This window comes from Mesocricetus auratus, unplaced genomic scaffold, assembly GCF_017639785.1.
Source record: "Mesocricetus auratus isolate SY011 unplaced genomic scaffold, BCM_Maur_2.0 Super-Scaffold_100011, whole genome shotgun sequence".
Classification (NCBI taxonomy): Eukaryota; Metazoa; Chordata; class Mammalia; order Rodentia; family Cricetidae; genus Mesocricetus; species Mesocricetus auratus.
Genome location: NW_024429195.1, coordinates 37626155 through 37645486, shown reverse-complemented (window position 1 = coordinate 37645486; position 19332 = coordinate 37626155). Strand labels below are relative to the sequence as shown.

General features: G+C 35.8%; 1 protein-coding gene across 1 annotated transcript in view; it reads right to left on the bottom strand.

The window, feature by feature from the left end:
• The window catches only part of Naaladl2 (N-acetylated alpha-linked acidic dipeptidase like 2), a 1212242-nt gene that overhangs the window by 1055423 nt on the left and 137487 nt on the right, over positions 1 to 19332 (bottom strand). The window lies entirely within an intron of this gene.

Below are 19332 nucleotides of genomic sequence, written 5' to 3'. Positions count from 1 at the left end.
GAATAGACCTAATTGTTGTCTCTCATGGAGAGAAAAACACCCCATGTATATCATTAAATTAATGCCAGTATGGCAAATAGCAAGAAATGCAATTAAAATGTATCTTCAAAGAAAAGGAAATCATCTTTAGAGTGAACAGGCAGACTACAAAATAGGGACAATTGCCAATGCATCAAACAAGGGATTACTATGTAAAACGCATAAAGAACTGCAAAAAATTAAACACCAAAATTGTAGAAACATTGAATGGGCCAAAGAAATTACAATTAAAACTGCTCTGAGACTGCATTGTATCTGTTAGGAAACAAACACTAGTGAGTAAGTAGGAAAGAGAAGCGTATAAATTCAGTTGAACAAGAGGCATGGAGGTCAGTATGGAGATAATTAAAGACAGACAGACACACCATAGGAAAAAAACAACTATCGTATCATCCAAATAAAATTTGAACACATAGTGTTAATCAGATTTATTCAATAAGAGGTCATAAATCATAGCATGGCAGCCTCCCCCATTGGATTTGCTATCTATTGAAGTAGGTTCCCCTCTTTGTTTTCATCGCTGGTATTAGTAAGATATATGAAACCAAAATGATGAATCAGGGGAATAGCTTAATGTTCAAACTTTTATTATAGCCACTGGCTGTTCTTTGATGTCAAGATCGGCTATGCATTATACAGAATATTAGAACTCTGACACATATTTATATGTGAGTATGAATAATTAAAAGTTAAAATTAATTTGCTTCACTGAACTTTTAACTATCTATGCAAGTATCAATAACTTTGAGATGACCTCATAAAGAAACAAGACAAGCTTCTACGTGGGGTAATGCATTATTCTTAAATATCTAGAATTCTCTCTTTTATCGTAGGAGCATTTTACCCCATCTCCACCGTTTGGTAGTTGAATCCTTACTGGTCTCTGAGAAGTTCCCAAATGGCAGTGGCTGTATGATCTTCCTAGAAGAGGGAATTCTGAGTCAGTGAGTCCTCTGGATATGGACGACAACAGCAGAGACTTTGTCCCATTATACACAGGGGAATGCACATACCTCTCCATAACAGAAACACAGTTAACAGCTGAACTTAGATGCTATGAACAAAGAGACATAGACCACCACTGAAAATCTGCAATTTACATGTAAACATGCTTTCACACAGTGTATCTTGCTATTCTTAATTAAAAAGTAGAAGAATATATGTGAAAATTACGAAGTAAATGTTTAAAAATTCACCAATCTAGCCTCAGTTCCACTTAAAATTATCCCAACTTTAAGGCGATGTACAAGAATCCCACAGCCAACATCATGTTAATACATGTTTCTTCAGTGTAAGAAGTCTGGGTAAATTACTTAGTAAGAAGCACATTTTATATTTCTACTTTGACTTTGAACAAATCATATCTTTGCCAACAGTCAAGCATCAGAGTCTGAGTGATGTAAGTCATGGGCAACTTGTAAATACCCTGAAACTAACATTCAAGGACAGGTAGGAAAGCATGGTGTTCCTCCTACAGAAAACAGCTACTATGTATTTACATGGACCTTGGATTATTAAACAATTGTCTCATATGCACCATAAATTAGATAACATCTTTACTTAAGGATAAAGTGCTATAGGTCATTTTAGGTTTACTCAGTAAGACTTTTAAGGTATCAGCTTTTAGATTCATATGCTACAAAGACACACAACGATTTTAAAGAATAAAAGTCATAACAAAAATGGATTCTTTACTAAATTACCTAGAAAAATTTAAGTGCCTTTTCATATTAGGTACTAGGTATATCCTGACTTTAAAATGTACATTTAAATATCTATAAAATTCATTAAAAGAAGATACACAGATGGCCAATGGGCACATGAAAAAATATTCAGTATTACCAATCACATGGGAAATGCAAATCAAAGACATTATCTCTTTCCAGTGAAACAGTCTTCATCGATCAAGACTGAAGGTAGCCAGATCTAGTCAGGATGCAGAGGGTAGAGCAGCCTTTTACACTGTTCATAGGAATGTTAATTAGTATTGCTACTGTGGAAGCATAATGAAGGTTCCTCAATAAACTAAAAATAAAACTACTATGTAGACAGCAGTTCCTCCCCTGGGAATATAAACAAAGGAAATTAAGTTAGCATGTTGAAGAAATAGCTGACTACCTGAGTACTGCACCACTGTTCTCAATACCCAAAAACTAGAGAAGGAACCTGAGAGTTCTCCAGTGAACTAATCAATGAAAAAATGTAGAATGCACAAAGGAATGCAGTCATGAAAAATGAAACTTGTCATTTGCTTGCCACAACCTGAATGGCACTGAGGAGCTCAGCATGAAGTTAATGAGGCAAACAATGCCACTCTCTGTGGAATCTAAGGAAGATGCTCTCATGAGTTGCGAATGGAATGGGACTTACCAGATGTTATCAGGAAGCATGGGGCTGATCAGGAAGTACCAGCTTAGATATAAGCAGGATATTCCATTACACTGTCCATGGTGTGGAGAATATAGACAGTACAGTGTTCTGTGTATTACAAATAAGAAAAAAGATTTTAAATGATTTATCCTGAATAAATAATAAACATTAGGGGGTGTAGATGTGTCTACTCTGATTTTGAAATTACAGAGATAATCATGTGTATAGGCAACACCTATATCATGCCACATTAATATGTACAATTTTATATTTTCATGCATCAGCTAAAATTAATTTAATTCAGTTTTCAAAAGATTATAAAAAAACTCCTAGCACAGATCCTTGATGTGGTTGGCAGTAAGAGAGAGAAACAGAAATAGAAGCAGACAAATGGAGGAAAAGCTAAAAACAGAGGAAGAAGACAGACACAGATGGTGGTTAATGGAGGGAGGAGGAGACTATAGGAAACAGAAAAGGGAGTAAAGTTAGGTGATATTCAGGTTTGATATGTTTATCATACACAGGTAACAATTTTCTTAATGTGGAACAGTTCTTGGCAATGTTTCTCTAGGAAAAAATCTTGTCTCTCTTATTTTATACTTAATTCTATTAATTTTTATAGATAGATAGATGGTGTGTGTGTGTGTGTGTGTGTGTGTGTGTGTGTGTGTGTGTGTGTGTGTGTGATATGTATGGGGATACTTACCACAGGGTCTGAGTAGAGATCCAAAGACAAACTGAGGTAACAGATTCTTTCCATCATGTAGGTTCCAGGGATCAAACTCATGTCATCAGCTTTATCTACTGAATAATCCTACCAGTCTCAGAAAAGGCTTTATTATATATCAGTAAGTGAACAAATGGGTTAGGAAATAACTCAATCAGCAGTGTTTTGAATTTTAAGAATGAGTTTGACCTATGTAAAAAGGGAAGGAAGGAAGGAAGGAAGGAAAGAAGGAAGGAAGGAGAAAGAAGGAAGGATAGAAAGAAATAAAGAAAGGAAGGTAGAAAGGAAGAAAGAAAGAGAGAGAGAAAGAAAGAAAGAAAGAAAGAAAAAAGAAAGAAAGAAAGAAAGAAAGAAAGAAAGAAAGAAAGAAAGAAAGAAAGAAAGAAAGGAAAACCTCAAGGTGTGGTGGTGCACCTGTAATCCTATCCCTATGGAGGTAGAGGAAAGGGGATCCCTGGGGCTCACTGACTATGCAGGCCAGCACCGATATAACAATATAAGTGTGGTAAGAGACTGCCTCAAAAAAAGTTAAGAAAAAAAAAGGTTCTAGGACATTAACTCTTTCGGAAGACTGGAGTTTGGTACACAGTTTGCACAGGACAGTTCACAACAGCCTAACGCTAGCTCACAATATCTGACATTCTCTTCTGGTCTCCAAGGACTCTGTTCATATCTGCACATACAAACAGACACATACATAAAAATGAAAAGGAAACATTGGTGGAGAGCTCAAGAGAAAATCAAAGGTTGTCCTCTGGTCTCCACATGAATGTGATGAATGTGAGCACACACACACACACACACACACACACACACACGTACACAAATGTGCACGCATACACTCACTGAAAAATGAATCCAGAAAAGACTGCTCACAGCCTCCTTTCTGCTAGCCTTCACAGTCAGACGATGGAGAATATGTTGTAAACACTCTCACTATGTCAAAAAGCAGTAAGTCTGCTTTCTCTACCCTATTGCTGAAAAGCTATCCTCTACATAATAATGCACACAGATTTCTGTTGATGTTTCAGTTTGAAATGATAGTTTTGATAGTGGTTTTCTCCCTCTGAATTGCAAAATGAGGAAATTAAACAAAAATGCAGGAGTAGATTTAGAAGGGCAGCTTCGGAGTATTAAGGACTGTTAAAAACCTGTTTCCTGTGAAGCTGACGAAATAAGACTTGCTTTTCTCAGGTTTGTGCCATTGATAAGTGATTATTTTCTTCTGTCACAAGCAGCAGATGTATATATAAATATTATTAAAGAGAAAACATATCAGATACTTTCTCTTCTCATTTCTGAAAACAATCAGATGTCAGAATGTCCAGTACCCTAATTTTCTTTAAAATATTGAAAAATACGTATTTACCTTCTCAATATGCTTCCCCATAATAAGAATCTGAGATTCCATGACATGTTTGAGCACACATATGCATAGACACTGAAACTGGCATGTAGACATACTTAAGCAGATCCCCCTGTCTTGTGTTTATGCCTTTTGTTCCAAAGGCCTATAAATAATTATGCTTTGGAAAAACATCACATACTTCATTCTAATGCAGGGAGAGTATGGTCAGTGCTATGGGTATATAGACCTCTCCCTAATATCTAAAATCCATATTTCCTACTTCAGAAGACATTTGCATCCCAATTTACAGTAAATGTACAGCTTCTGAAAAATCATCTGCTTTGGGATGAATTGCATGTGCTTCTTGTGACTAACATCATTGTAGTCACTCTACTAACAGTCTGAGATCAACCTGTCTGAGAGTGAGAGCACTCAGTCGAGCAGTCCACAACTGGAGAGGATTAGCTTGCTGCTGCCACTATCAGCAAAACAGCACGAAGCAGACAGTTCGTTTTACAGAAACTTAATGGAGTGTATGGCACTGGCTGTTTAATACAAGCACTGTCAAGGCATCTAAGCAAAAAGTCTCAGCTGTCACCACTGACAAGCTGAGTGGAATTATTTGTCACAGCAGACTAGATAAGCACCATGAGAATGGGGCATGGGGCTGCCACTATACATCTCCATACAGTAACTAGAGACAGCGTGCTCAGGTTGTCACAGTCAGATGACAATGGCACATTCCCAAAAGACTTCTCATCAGGTGAAAGAAATGTAAGCTCAATATTCCACACTTAGCATCTAAAAGGTCAGCAGCACATGAAGGCTTGATGTTGTCTCTGAGTACATCTACAAAAGATAACAAAAATCTATCTATTTTATAATTGAAAGAAATTAAAAACACACATATGTAGTCACAAATATATTCAATAACACTGAGTTGAGTTGTCTCTAATTAACTTTTGTCTTTCAAGTATGAAAGCCAGTTTGATATCACTAGAATTAAGAATAGGAAAGGCTGGGGCAACAAATCAGTGGCCAATTGCCCTCAGTGTTCAAGTTGGGACTGATAAGGAAATATGGAGGGTTTTGCCACAGGGAATGTTAAATAGCCCTACCCCATGCCAATATTTTGTGGGAAAAGCTTTGGAAATAATTCACAATTTCCACAATCCATAATTTACCATTATATGAATGATATATTGTTGGCTGATTTGAAGGAAGGAATGTTGGAAAAAATGTTTGATGCAGTAAAGGAAATTTTACCTCACTGGAGATTACAGATTGCCCCTGAGAAAATACAAAGAGGAGATTCTATCAATTATTTAGGTTATAAAATATATCTACAAAAATTATACCAAAAAAGTACAGATCAGGAGAGATTGCTTCCAGACTCTTAATGATTTTCAAAAACCACTAGGAGAGATGTCTCAACTATAGACTCTTATTGGAGTAGAAGGGCATGATTTAAAACATCTAAAAATGTCCTTAAAGGGGGACAAGGACTTAAATAGTCCACAAACATTATCTGCTGATGCTAAAAAAGAATTATAATGGGTAGAAAAGAGGATACTAGAAGCACATGTGGACCGTGTGGATCCAAAACTAGACTGTATTCTGGTCACTTTACCATCTAGAGAATACCCCTCAGGAATTTTAATGCAGAGGGAAGATATCATATTAGAATGGATATTTCTGCCACATAAACAGAATATAAAACCTAAGATATATATAGAAAAGATCTCTGGTTTGATTTTAAAAGACAAATTAAGGCTTCATCAAATTAAGGCCCTGTAACATAAGACCATGTACATTTTTGTTTTAACATACTGGCTTTATCGAAAAGAGTTTCACTGAAGTAGTAGGAACAGGAGGTAAAATGTTGGAGAGGAAAGATAAAACAGTAGAAAATGAAAAAGTGAAAATTCAGAGAGTCAACTATCCCAATTGCATTTTAAATGTAAAAAAATGTAATTCAATAGGAATCTGTCGGTTGTTATAAGACTGTATTTGTTCTTTTCAATAAGGGGTATCTCTTTCTCTATGAGGCTAAGGCAACAGAAGGACAGAAGGTGAAGTATGTATGACACAAAGAAAGGGGTGTAGAGTGAGGCAAAGAAGTCTGCAGAAAAAGTATGCAGAATTAAGCAGAGAGAAGGTTAGAAGGACTGGTTGTTCAAATAAAAGTAATGCCCCATCATTTATATGATAGACCTTAACCTTTAAAGTTCCACTTTTTCCTACTCTTGTTGCTCATTGGCCAGATATAATGGAGATTAATCTGTGGTAGAAAGAGGTGAGAGAAGGAACAGAGTCAGAAGGGTGGAACACAAGATCAAGGAAACCGGCGTGAGCATGGGTAGTTAGCCTAGCTGTATTCCATGAAAGCAAGATACCCATAGTTCATCATAACTTCACTTTAGATGCTAGAAAAGTATCATAGAAAAATGCCAGAGCAAGTATATTTCTATCATGGATGCAACCAAACAGGCATGCTACTGTGGAATGTTAGTTCCTAAAACTTAGCAACATGCCTTAGAAATGCTATCAGGCAGTGAAGCAATGAAGTGAACAACTGTTTACTTCATCAGGAAAGCTTTATGAAGAGAAACTTCAATCTGTATCAAATATCTATGAAGGGGGACCTGGAAAGTCCCACAGCAGCTAAGTGACGTGTTATAATTCAGACATAAGCTCAAACTCAACTCCAAGTTTCCCATTGTTCCCTGTCTTCAAAGCTATTTAGATGTCTGCATAACACATACATTCTCAAAATGCTCTCAAGGTTACCTGAATGAGAACATCTAAGGAAATACAGAAATCTCTATAATCTCTGCAGTTCTGATTAGCAGGCAACTCTGTAAAATACTTTGCAGCCTCAAATTGCCTCTCTGGGCCCTGCTGTGACTTAACTGGCCTGAATCACCAGCATAACAGAGCTTAGAACCACAGCCCAGTTCAGGAATGAGAATTCGGCCCTTGGGTAGAAGTATTTGTGTTAATTTGGTGATATGTAAGCCACAAGGAGGAAAAACAATGTATAGATGTTGGGGAAATACTGCCTAAAGAACATATCATTCTCACCAAGTTCCTTAGTCAGGATGTCTCAAAACTGTATCATTCCAACACCACCCATGAAAAGAGTTCCTTTCATTCTTCCTTCCTTCCTTCCTTCCTTCCTTCCTTCCTTCCTTCTTTCCTTCCTTTCTTCCTTCCTTCCTTTTATTGTAAAACATTTTTCACATAACCATTTTCTCCTCTTTGAACTTCTACCAGCTCTTCTCATCCAACTCTATACCACCCCTCTTTCAAAAAATAAACAGAACACAAACCAAAACAGAAAGAAAAAAGAAACATGCATATACACACAAAACCCACAAAACTGAAAACTAAATTATACCAGCTAAGGACCAGTAAAACAAACAAACCAAAAGTGCCCAACAAAGCTATCTGAGATAGTCTATAAAAATGCCATTGAATTCATTTTGTGTTGGCCATCAACTAAAGTATGTTTAACTACTTATGACAGGGGTGCCTGAAACCTGTTGAAGGTACATTTAGTGTAAACAATAAATAAGGAGCTTAAACTCAATGCTCCATGTTCCAAGAACACATCCAGGATGTTTTCCATTATTAAAACTATAGAAAACAAGGTTTAATGCCAGTAATTACATGAATGCATCTTCTAAGGAAAGTAAAACTGAATAAGAATATCTTTCCTAATGAAAGCTACAATATAAGACAACTGGTAAAACATAAATGGGAAAATTCTCAGTATATTTTATTAGCTATTTGCAATCTAAAATACAAACACCAAATATATTGAGATATCCATATTCTAGGATCATCACAGTAAAATAAGAAAATAAAAATCCTTTGCTTCTTGATAAACTCTATTTGACATTTAAGAACCCTTATGACTCTCAGCATCTAGAACAAAGAGTCTTTGAGCATCCAGTGATAATAATAATCAGTGAAAAAGAGGCAAGGAGACACAGAAGGAGAATGGATGGTTTCTGGGAGAGCCTGGAGGAAAGAAAGGAGGACAGAAATTGATATAGTTGTATTTCAATTTATAATATATATATATGAATATGACATATATATCATCAATGTGATTATCAAGCATTGCTCATCCAGCATTATTACTTGAGGTGCTACAATGCTGCCCAGGATACATATTCCACAATAGCTAGAGCTACGCTTTTGACTAGGACAGACAACTGTGAAAGTGAGGAGGCAGAATTAGTTTACACACATGAAAGACCACAAACAAGAAAATGAATTAATTGAAGACAAAGCACACTCCAGGAATCTGTGGCTCCTGGGTCTCAGTGTATTTATTAAAGAACGGTGCCAAAATCTGATAGCAATGTCTGTGGTCACTACAATGCTTTTTGAATAAGAAGCTAATACCCCATACAGTCATAACTACAAAAATCAATCTTCTCTCTTTTCCAGGAAAGGAATGTAGCTAGACTGTTTGGCTTAGAATTACAGTCCTGACTGTGAAGTTTTAAGTAAATATACAAATTGTGTTCAGTTTCTCCATTTACACTATAGTTCTGGCTTTCTTTAAAATGGAGGCTAAATTGGTTTAAACCAATTATCCATGTGCAATATATGTCTGATAGACATGAACATACAAACATCTGATGCAAGTGTTCTGTACACTGCTAAATAAACTGTGTCCATGGATGTCCTTATTGATCGGGAAGTCCTGTGTATATGTCAATAAAGCACTGTTGGCCAATAGGGAAGCAAGATAGGTGGGACAAGGAGTCAAGGAGGATTATGGGAAGGAGAAACACAGGGAGACATCATGTAGCTGCCATAGAAGTAACAGGTCCGGACCCTTTCTCCGGTAAGAGAAATACTTAGATGGGTTAAATACTTAAGTCACAGCTAGCCAGTAAGAAACAAGCAAACATCCAACAGCTTCATAATTAATATAGCCTCCTGTGTGTTCATTTGGGACTGATGCGGCTCTGGAACTAGGCTGGCAGGAAGGCTTCACCCTACACACTATGGAATATATGAATTATAAAGGTACAACAATGAAGAGCATTATATTTTTTAATAACAGTTAAAGTAACTCATGAGGGAGATAAAGAAGTTAAGAATTACTTAGAATATAAAATCTGAAACTTTATGGGAACCAACCTGAAACGACAAGGAAAAAGCTAAACTACACTCACCTGACCACATTTGACAGAGCAAAATCAAACTTTCAACTACACACACATTTTTAAATTTATATCCACAATGGAGAGAAAACTTCCTCTTTTGTGGCAACATCTGTTTTCAGTACCAGCCAGATTCTTCACCCCGTAAGAATGCCACTGTGCTGTGTAGTTACCAAGAATATTTAATATTTTCCCTAAACTACTAACACACTCTCTCTCTCTCTCTCCCTCTCCCTCTCTCTCTCTATATATATATATATATGTATGTATATATATATGGTTAAGTATTTACATGAGAATATATACATATAAATATACTTACTGTTAGAAACAGGAGAATATATATAAAAAATTATCACTTCATGCTAGCATAAATTTAAACTTGAAAATAACAGTGATGCCACAAGTGGACTGCTGATTATTCATATATATGGCAGAGACACCCTTGCTTTCTAATAATGGAATTTACACAAGTATTTTCCATGTAGAAAGTTACAAAAAACATTGCATAAAATTTCCTTCATGTATATGTCAATGATATGTATGAAACAAATGAATTTTGTGTTTATATTTGGATTCAATTCCCCAATATCCCATAGATTATGCAAATATTTCAAAACCTGAAAAGTACATCCAGAACAATATACTTCTGGTCCCAAGCATTAGGCACAAGGTATACTCAACCTCCATGGAGTCATCATTAAGGAGATAAGGAATATATTTGATTTTCAAAATTGTCCCTACCAAAGAACTTATAGACGCTGATTATGAGAGAACGGACATGCTTCAGCCCACTCACTTAACAATGTGTGCTTTCTTAGAGTCAAGGAAACAGATGACCAGAGAAAACAAAAAGCCTTGTGGGTCATTTTCGGAATCCACATGGAAAGAACTGTCTACATATTCACATTAAAATATTTTGAGATAGTGAGATGCCTCAACGGGTAACTCATGCCAAAGTCAATGACTTGAGTTCAATTCCTGAGATCCACATTGGGGAAGGACAGAAATGACTCCTCCAGGTCACATGCCATGGCACACAAGTACACACACACACACACACACACACACACACACACACACACACACACACATACACACACACAAAATTCAAAATTTTAAAATACAACCTTGCTTATGAAGCTATTGTTGCAAGTATAACAAAGATAACAGACATGACAGAGATGGATTTACCCCTAGTTTCCAGGTCTACCCAGGCTGTGGTTAGAGACAATGACTTCTAGATAAGTAATGGCAGCAATGGAAGATTTCTGTTAATGAAAAGCCAAAAATGATAACTTTGTCATCCTTAAATAATTTCTTCATGGTACACTTTCAAGTAATCTGTTTATGACATCAAGTAGATGTATTCACTTGTGAAACCTGATATATCCCCTAAAATGCAAATATATATAAAAGGAAAATGTTAAGCTATCAAACCCTATGTGTTCAAGCAAATCTGCACCTTGCCTTATAGCTTGTCCAATTATAGTCTTAAGTACTACTCTTTCAATATTGTCAAAAAGTACAACAAACTTCTACATATTCCAAAAAAGAAGCAGTCCATGCAAAAAGAAAATTTCCACTAGTCTACAGAATGGAAAATTCCAAGCTACCTTTCCTCATAAAACAGTCAGCTAATATACATAATGAAGATTGAGGGAGATTCATTATTACATGTAATACGTACTGAAATCTCATGCAAAAATACTCACTGGGATCCTGAAAAGTACTATTAAATTACCAGCAAAATGTTTAAAATGCTTTAAAAAATCTTAGTGACACATTCATAAGTATTACCAGGCATATAATGGCCAAGTAAAGTTTTGAAAAAGAAACCACAAAAAATGCAACACTGTTCATAAACCAACTGATCAGATAGACAAAGCACAAGCAAAGAAAACAGAGGTAGTCTGTGAAATACCTGTATGATATACGGTAGCATTTACTTCTGGCACAGGAGCTGGAATAGGCTGGGTATTTAAAGAGAGAAGCTTGTGTAAGGCAGAAAGAACGCCAAGCAGAGTACCCATTCTAATATCAGCTGAAGCATCTCAAACAGGTTTAGGTGCACAAGGTGAACTCTGTACTCTGTCTTGGTCCATTTGCCACATCCTAAGATCAGGCATCAGGTGAAGAAGATGAGGGGGATTTAATTCATATGTTCCATCCATCAGGTGTTCTACCAACTTCGAGTGACATGCTTTCCTCTCTCAAGCCAACAGGCATGCCTAATGACTTCACTACACTGTGCTAGATGATTACTTTGAAAGCTTATTCTAACATTTTACAATAGAACCATCCAATGGAAAATCTCCCTATACTTTGTTGTGATTGATTTGTCATGGACTTTTACCTTTTCTCTTTGTGCAAACATTATTCCCTATTTGATTAGCATCCTCTCCCAATGGACCTATGAAATACATACAGAGGGATATTTTGAAAATAAATAAAACTGTTAGAAGATCAGTGGAAGTCTTGCATAAACGTGTTTATCTCAGAATTCCTGTACAGAATTGCTGTTGAGTAGCGTTCAGTTTGTGTATCTCCCAAGCATCAACCAAGGTCCTTAGTCTGACTGTCTCCTTCATATACTTCAGATAATGCATAAAGATTTCTGGACTAGGGAGTGCCCTCTGGAAGGTATGTTATTCTGTCTTCTCCTCCATCATAGTTGTTGTTTCTATGGAGGTACTTTTGGGAGGGGTGACCTGTTAACCTCTCTGAATTCCATAGCACTAGGAAATGTGAAGAAAGGAAACACATGATACTAATGGAAAACTAGCTTTATTTCTTTTCCTTTCATTATCAACTATCTCCTGTCTAATAGTGCTGTCCTCGAGAATTCTCCCAATCCTCACACTAGCAAGAGAAAATAAAGTAAATGAGCACCATTACCCTGCCTATGTTGTTGAAACCCTGGTTCTGTATAACTGCCAAGGAAAGAGTGGGGTGAACAAATGCAGCCATAGAGAATAAAAGTGGAATTTAAGAATCCAGACAGTATGCTACATTTCTGAAGAATCCAGCCATTGTTCTATTTGTGTCACATAACAATGTTAGATTGACATTCAATTTTATTTGATATTGATACAATGAATACAAGGAGCAAAAATAACTTCTCCTTTTCATGTGATTTTATAGCATATGGATAATTTGTATTTATGATAAGATTTATAGTTTTAATTTGCATCAAAAGGATATAAGCAAGGAAATCTTTTCATATTATCTTTTAAAAACGGATTTAGATGCTAAATGTTACAACATTTTAAATATTACTTTTTAAAAAGTAGGTTAAAAACAGTGTGCTACTACTTCACTAAATATATTATTGCATTTTTCATGCTTCACATAAGAAAGATATAGTTAGCTTATTAGAAAAACATGTTTTAAAACTTCAACTGGAAAATAATCTATAATCCTGCTTGGAGGGAAACCACAAAAGAAAGATGCAGACATGACCACTTGTTCAAGAAAGGGACATTGGTTTTCTTCTTTACTTTTTCTAATGCTAGACAGTTGAAAAAACCAGCACAGGCATAAAGCAATAAGATACTTTGTCCCTTGAAAATTAATGTGAAAAAAACTAAGTGTGTTAAAACTGTTAAGTCAAGCAAATAGCATGACTCTCCATTCATGGCATATTAAAATATGTAGACAATTACTTACCTAAAAACACCCTAGAAGCAATGCTAACAAGGATCAGAAGCCAGAATGAGCTCTAGCAGCTAGTAATCTAAGGTTCATTTGTTTCAAACTCGCCACAAATGATTAACCTCAGTAGTAAATTATTTTTTAATATTTTAATTTATTGACTGATTTCCATTTGCTTTTTATAGTTTTTAAGACCAACTTTTCATTTCTTTGAAATGAAATTATCCTCAGAGTATTTTCTCCTAGCCAGTTATACTTGCTCAAAAGCCCTGTTCTGATCTCATTCACTGCTGAAGTAAATAAAAGTGACTCAATCTCTCTTAGTGACAATTATTGACAAAAGCCTCTAAAATCTACATACCTTTCAACACAGAAATTTCTAGAAATGTTCTACAGATTGTACACATAATTAGGGGTAAGAGTCACCAGGGGGTCTTATAACATTATAATAATGGACAAGAATTCTTATTATTTATCACCATGTGGTCAAATCAAATGAAATACAGTGAGTATCAGTAAGCTATTTTACTATAATTTAAAACATTAAAATAGTAAATGCCCACCACCAGTACTAAATAATAGAATAATCTATAGAATAAATATTACTGAAGTCTGCAATGTCTTTTTTTTAAAGATTTATTTATTTATTATGTATACAGTGTTCTGACAGCAAGTATGCCTGCATGCCAGAAGAGGGCATCGAATCTCATTACAGAGGGTTGTGAGCCACCATGTGGTTGCTGGGAATTGAACTCAGGACTTCTGGAAGACCAGTCAGTGCTCTTAACCTCTAAGCCATCTCCCCAGTCACCTGCAATGTCATTTTAAAGTTACTTAATGTAGCTTTAACCAAAATTTTAGTCATGAATCTGTTTGCAGGTAAAACGCTATAGTTAAGAATAATAGAGAATCTATGTACACATGACTACTCTAAGAGCTTTCTGTATATTGTCATTCATTTGATCTTCCTACCAATGCCACAGAGAAATTATTAGAATCCCCATTCTGACACTTACAAAGCAGGAGGCAGTCAGAGTCAATGACATGCTCAGGGGTGTTTTTGTCTGTAGAGGAAAAGCCCTGGCTCAAATCTACAATATCTGTCTCAAGAGCCTATGCTCCAAAATAAAAAGTGGACTTGTCTAGAAGCTTCTTCCAATAAAAATAATGTGATTGTTCTTCGTTGCTAGGTAACTAACATTATTTGCTTATCTTCTTTTTATTTTCTTTCTTTGAGCAATTTTCTAGAATAAAAATGAAGAAATGAAAAATTATGATAAGTAAAAGTGCCATCTTTTGAGTGAACAGTTAGTAGGGTATGAGAGTCCTATGGTTTATAACTGAGAACCAGAAATACAAGGAGAGGGAATAGATTCTGACATCCAAAACCTTGTGACTTTTCTCGTTACCAACTTGAGTACAAATTCAAGCAATGGATTCTGCACCTTGACACCTTTCAGGGTAAAACAACAATAGTGCTGTAAGCTACCAATATTCTTCTTTGCTCTCATCCATTTGAGTCATGTTTTGATGCATATTTTCACTTCTCCTATACAGTTAGCACACATTTTTTATACTTCTGGAGTGCTTTTACATAGATGATTAGAATTGATATTTGGGAGATTTCTATCATACCGTATGCCCAACTGGTGTTCCTACATAGCCTAGTACAATATATCTCAACCCTGGAAACTGGATTGCTGCATAGTTTGGTTTGAGAGTTTCACAGCATCATATCATAACTTGTCACATGCCGTAATACTTCACTGGTCAGAATCATACCAGAGAATGAAATGGTTTAATTGCCAATTTCAGTGATATGCTATGCATGCTGTTATACACCTGACTAAAGCCAGCTTTGCTATTTCAATCAAAATGAGAAAATAAATAGGAGTAATGAGAATGTGTTATTGAATATGTCAATGAAACATGAGATTTGTAAAGTACCACAGAGGTAAACATGAGTATAAAACTGAAGAACCAAGAGAAGTGGAGTTCTCAAAGTGAATAGGCATGAGCTCATTTATCAAATTGAAATGTCTGACACAATCCACATTGACTTTTAAGCAAGTGATTCAGGTTTAATGACAATTCAGGAAAGATAAACAAGCTGACAAAAACTGAAATGACAAAACAAAGTTGTAATATCTTTCTAGTGATGATTACACTTAATTGCCAACTCAACAAATTCTAGGATAATGAGGGAAAGACGCCTCAATGAAGAACAATCTAAAGACAACTGGGTGGGGAATTTCTCCAGTCACCAAGATTGAGGTGGTAAGAGACACACACTGGGCATCACCATTCCCTGGACTTGGGTCCTAGACTGTATAAAAGAGGGACATACACCCTGGCACAAGCCGGCATACACTGACAAAAACATATACACATTGCCACAAGCATGCACTCATTGACACAAGCATGCATGCATGAACATAAACATGATGACACAACCACACACATGCTGACACAACCATGAACATACTGAAACAAGTATGCTTGCATGGACACAAGTATGCACACGCTGACGCAAGCATGCACATGCTGACAAAACCATGCACACAATGAAACAAGCATGCATACATACATTCTCTGTTCCTGACTATGGATGACAGCTTCAAGTTCCTTTTACCTTGACTTTGCTAGTACAACAGACAACCTGAAACTATAAGCCAAATTAGACTTTCTTGCCTAAGTGGTTTTTGGTTACTTATAGCAACAGGAAAATTAACTTGGACTCTTATCCAAGATAAAGCAAACAGCACACCAACAACATGTCATGTAAGACACATATATGCACTTAAATCATGTAACACTCCAATCTACTACTTGTGAATTCTGCAGAGATCAAAATGAAAACAAATTTTACGTCCTAACAAGAAAGCTTAGATTTTTCCAAAGGAGAACATTAGTGAGAAAAAAGTAAGAAGAAATAAAATTTATAAATGAATAGGTCATATTCATAGGTTTATACATACATGCTAGTACACAATACGAGAAAAGAAGCCTAAATAATAAACAAAGGAAACTAATAAACTCAGTCGTGGGGAAGAACAAAATCCACAAACAAAATGGTTAATCCTATGTTATGCTAATAACAGACTCTCCAAACAAGAAATAAGGCTACAATAGCTATAAAAATGGCATGAAATACTTATGAATATCGTTTCAATGATGGGAAATTTAATGAAAACTGAGAGGAGAAAATGGAGAAGACACATGCACAGAGAGAGTTCCCATACTTGTGGACTGGAGGCATTTGCATTAAAATGTCAACATCACTTAAGTAGTCTATGGGCTCAATATAATCAATATCTAAGGAAGCAATGGCATACCCCAAAGACACTGCAAGAAACTCCTATTATTCATGTGAAATACAACATGATCAACATAATCCTGAGTAAGGAACAAATCTATAAGTTACCTACTACCCAATTTCAAGACATAGTACAAAGCTATACTACCAAAAAATATCTATGGTACTGATGCAAACAAAAATGGCACATAGACCAAAACATAGAATATAGCAGACAGAAGTAAATCTGTGTATTCTATATATTTATAGACAACTGAATTTTTTACAAATACAGTAATAAAAGTCTCTTCAATAAGAGATACATACAATAAGTAAACATATTAAGAAATGTTCAGCCTCACTGCCAAGGAAATAGAAATCAAAACTGTAATTTTCATGATTAGAATGGAAGTCATCTGAAAGAGAAAAAGGAGCAGATACCAGAAAAGATGCTAACAAAGGAGCACCCCTAAGACACTGGTGCAATATTGTAAATTGGAGTACATATTAAATAAAATTAGAACTAACGTGTTAGCCAAGAGTTTCAAACTAATGCAGAAAAATCTGAATACTTACGCTTACTACAGAATGATTCATACTAAACAAAATAAAAATTTGACTGAATATCAATAAAAGGACAATTGAATTTTTAACCAAGGTTTATGTTTGTGTGTGTTCAAAAATACAAACTTATACAATATATCTCTACCATGCATGTATATATGATAGATTAATATAAATATTTACATATGGAGATCACACTATGAGATAATATAATACTAAGCTATTGAAAATAAATCCCTTTCATCTGAATGTGAATGCGTATGGGTCTGAAGAAAATTATCTTAGTTAAAAATAAGAAAAGTACAGAAACACACATGGCATATCTCCACAGAAGAAGCTGGAGTCACTGACCATAGAGGAGGACACATCTATCCCAGAGGATAGAGAATGTGTATGGGGTAAGTGTGATGTTCTTTAGCAGAAAGAAAATAGACATTCCAAATAAGGAATACATTCTAGTTTCTATGGTATTGTAAAGTGACTACAGAAAGCAGTAATTACAAGTATTTTTATTTAAATAAAAAACAATCTTATTTTATATACCAATCCCAGTTTTCTCTCCCTCCCACACCCTCCATTCCACTCCCAAGAGAGGGTGAGGCCTTCCATGGGCAATCACTGAAGTCTATCACATCATATGGGGCAGGAACCAGGCCCTCCCTGCTGTATCTAGGCTGAGCAAAATATCCCTAAAGAGGGAACGAGCTCCAAAAAGCCAGTTCATGTGCAAGGGATAAATACCGGTTCCACTGCCGGTGACCTCCAAGACTGCCCAAGTCCCCCAACTGACACCCACATTCATGGGATCTAGTTCAGCTTTATGTAGTTTCCCCAGCTGTCAGCCTGGAGTCAGTGAGCTCCCACTTGCTCAGGTCAGCTGTTTTTGTGGGATTCCCAACATGATCTTGACCCCTTTGCTCATCACTCCTCCCTCGTTACAATTGGATTCCAGGAGTTGGGCTCAGTGCTTAGCTGCGAATTTCTACTTGTGCTTCCATCAACTACTGGATGAAGACTCTTTAATGTCATTTAAGGTAGTCATCAATCTCATTATATGGGACAGGCATTTAAGGTAGCATATCCACGATTACTTAGACTCTTAGTGGCATCCTAGAAATTTCACTAGTGCCAGATTTCGGATTCTATTCATGCAACTGTCTGTTTTTGTGACAATACCTAGCTATTTTCATTACTGTATCTCTATAGTAGAGCTTGAAGTCAGGGATGGTGATACCTCCAGAAGTTCCTTTATTGTACAGGACTGCTTTGGCTATCCTGGGATTTTTGTTTTTCCATACAGAGTGATTCCTCTAAAACTAGGAACAACACAAGGGCTGTCCACTCTGTCCATATGTACTCAATATTTTACTTGAAATTCTAGCTACAGCAATAAGACAGCAAAAGGAGATCAGGCAGATCCAAATTTGAAAGAAAGAAGTCTAATTTTCACTATTTATAGATGATATGACATTATAGTTTACATATGTGACTCAAAAATTCTACCACAGAAGTTCTACAGCTGATAAACACCTTAAATGAATAAACAAAGTGGCAGGATACAAGATCAACTAAAAAAATCAGTAGCCCTACTATATATAGATGATTAATGGGTTGAGAACAATCACCCTTCAGAATATCCACAAACAACATAAAATATCTTGGCGTAACTCTAGCTAAACCTGTGAAAGACCTGTATGATAAGAACTTTAAGTCTTTAAAGAAAGAAAGAAGACATCATAAAATGGAAAAATCTCCCATGCACTTGGACAGGTAGGATCAACATAGTGAAAATGGCAATCTTACCAAAAGCAATCTACAGATTCAGTGCAATCTTCAACAAAATCCCAGAACAATTCTTCACAGATCTTGGAAGAACAATCCTCAACTTATTATGGAAAACAATTTCAATGAATTGGAATGACCTTGTCACAATGATAAATCTAGGTTCCTGATGCACATTCACACTGAGTTGGTCATTAACCACTACATATATTTCACTCTGTGATTGTGAGATTTTTCAATTTGTGTTCAAAAATATAAAATTGAAAACAAAAATAGTAACCCAATAAAAATATAAATTTTGGAACAATAAAAATCATGGCCTAATGAAAATTGCTTTATGTTAGATAATCTTTCTCTCAAATATTCA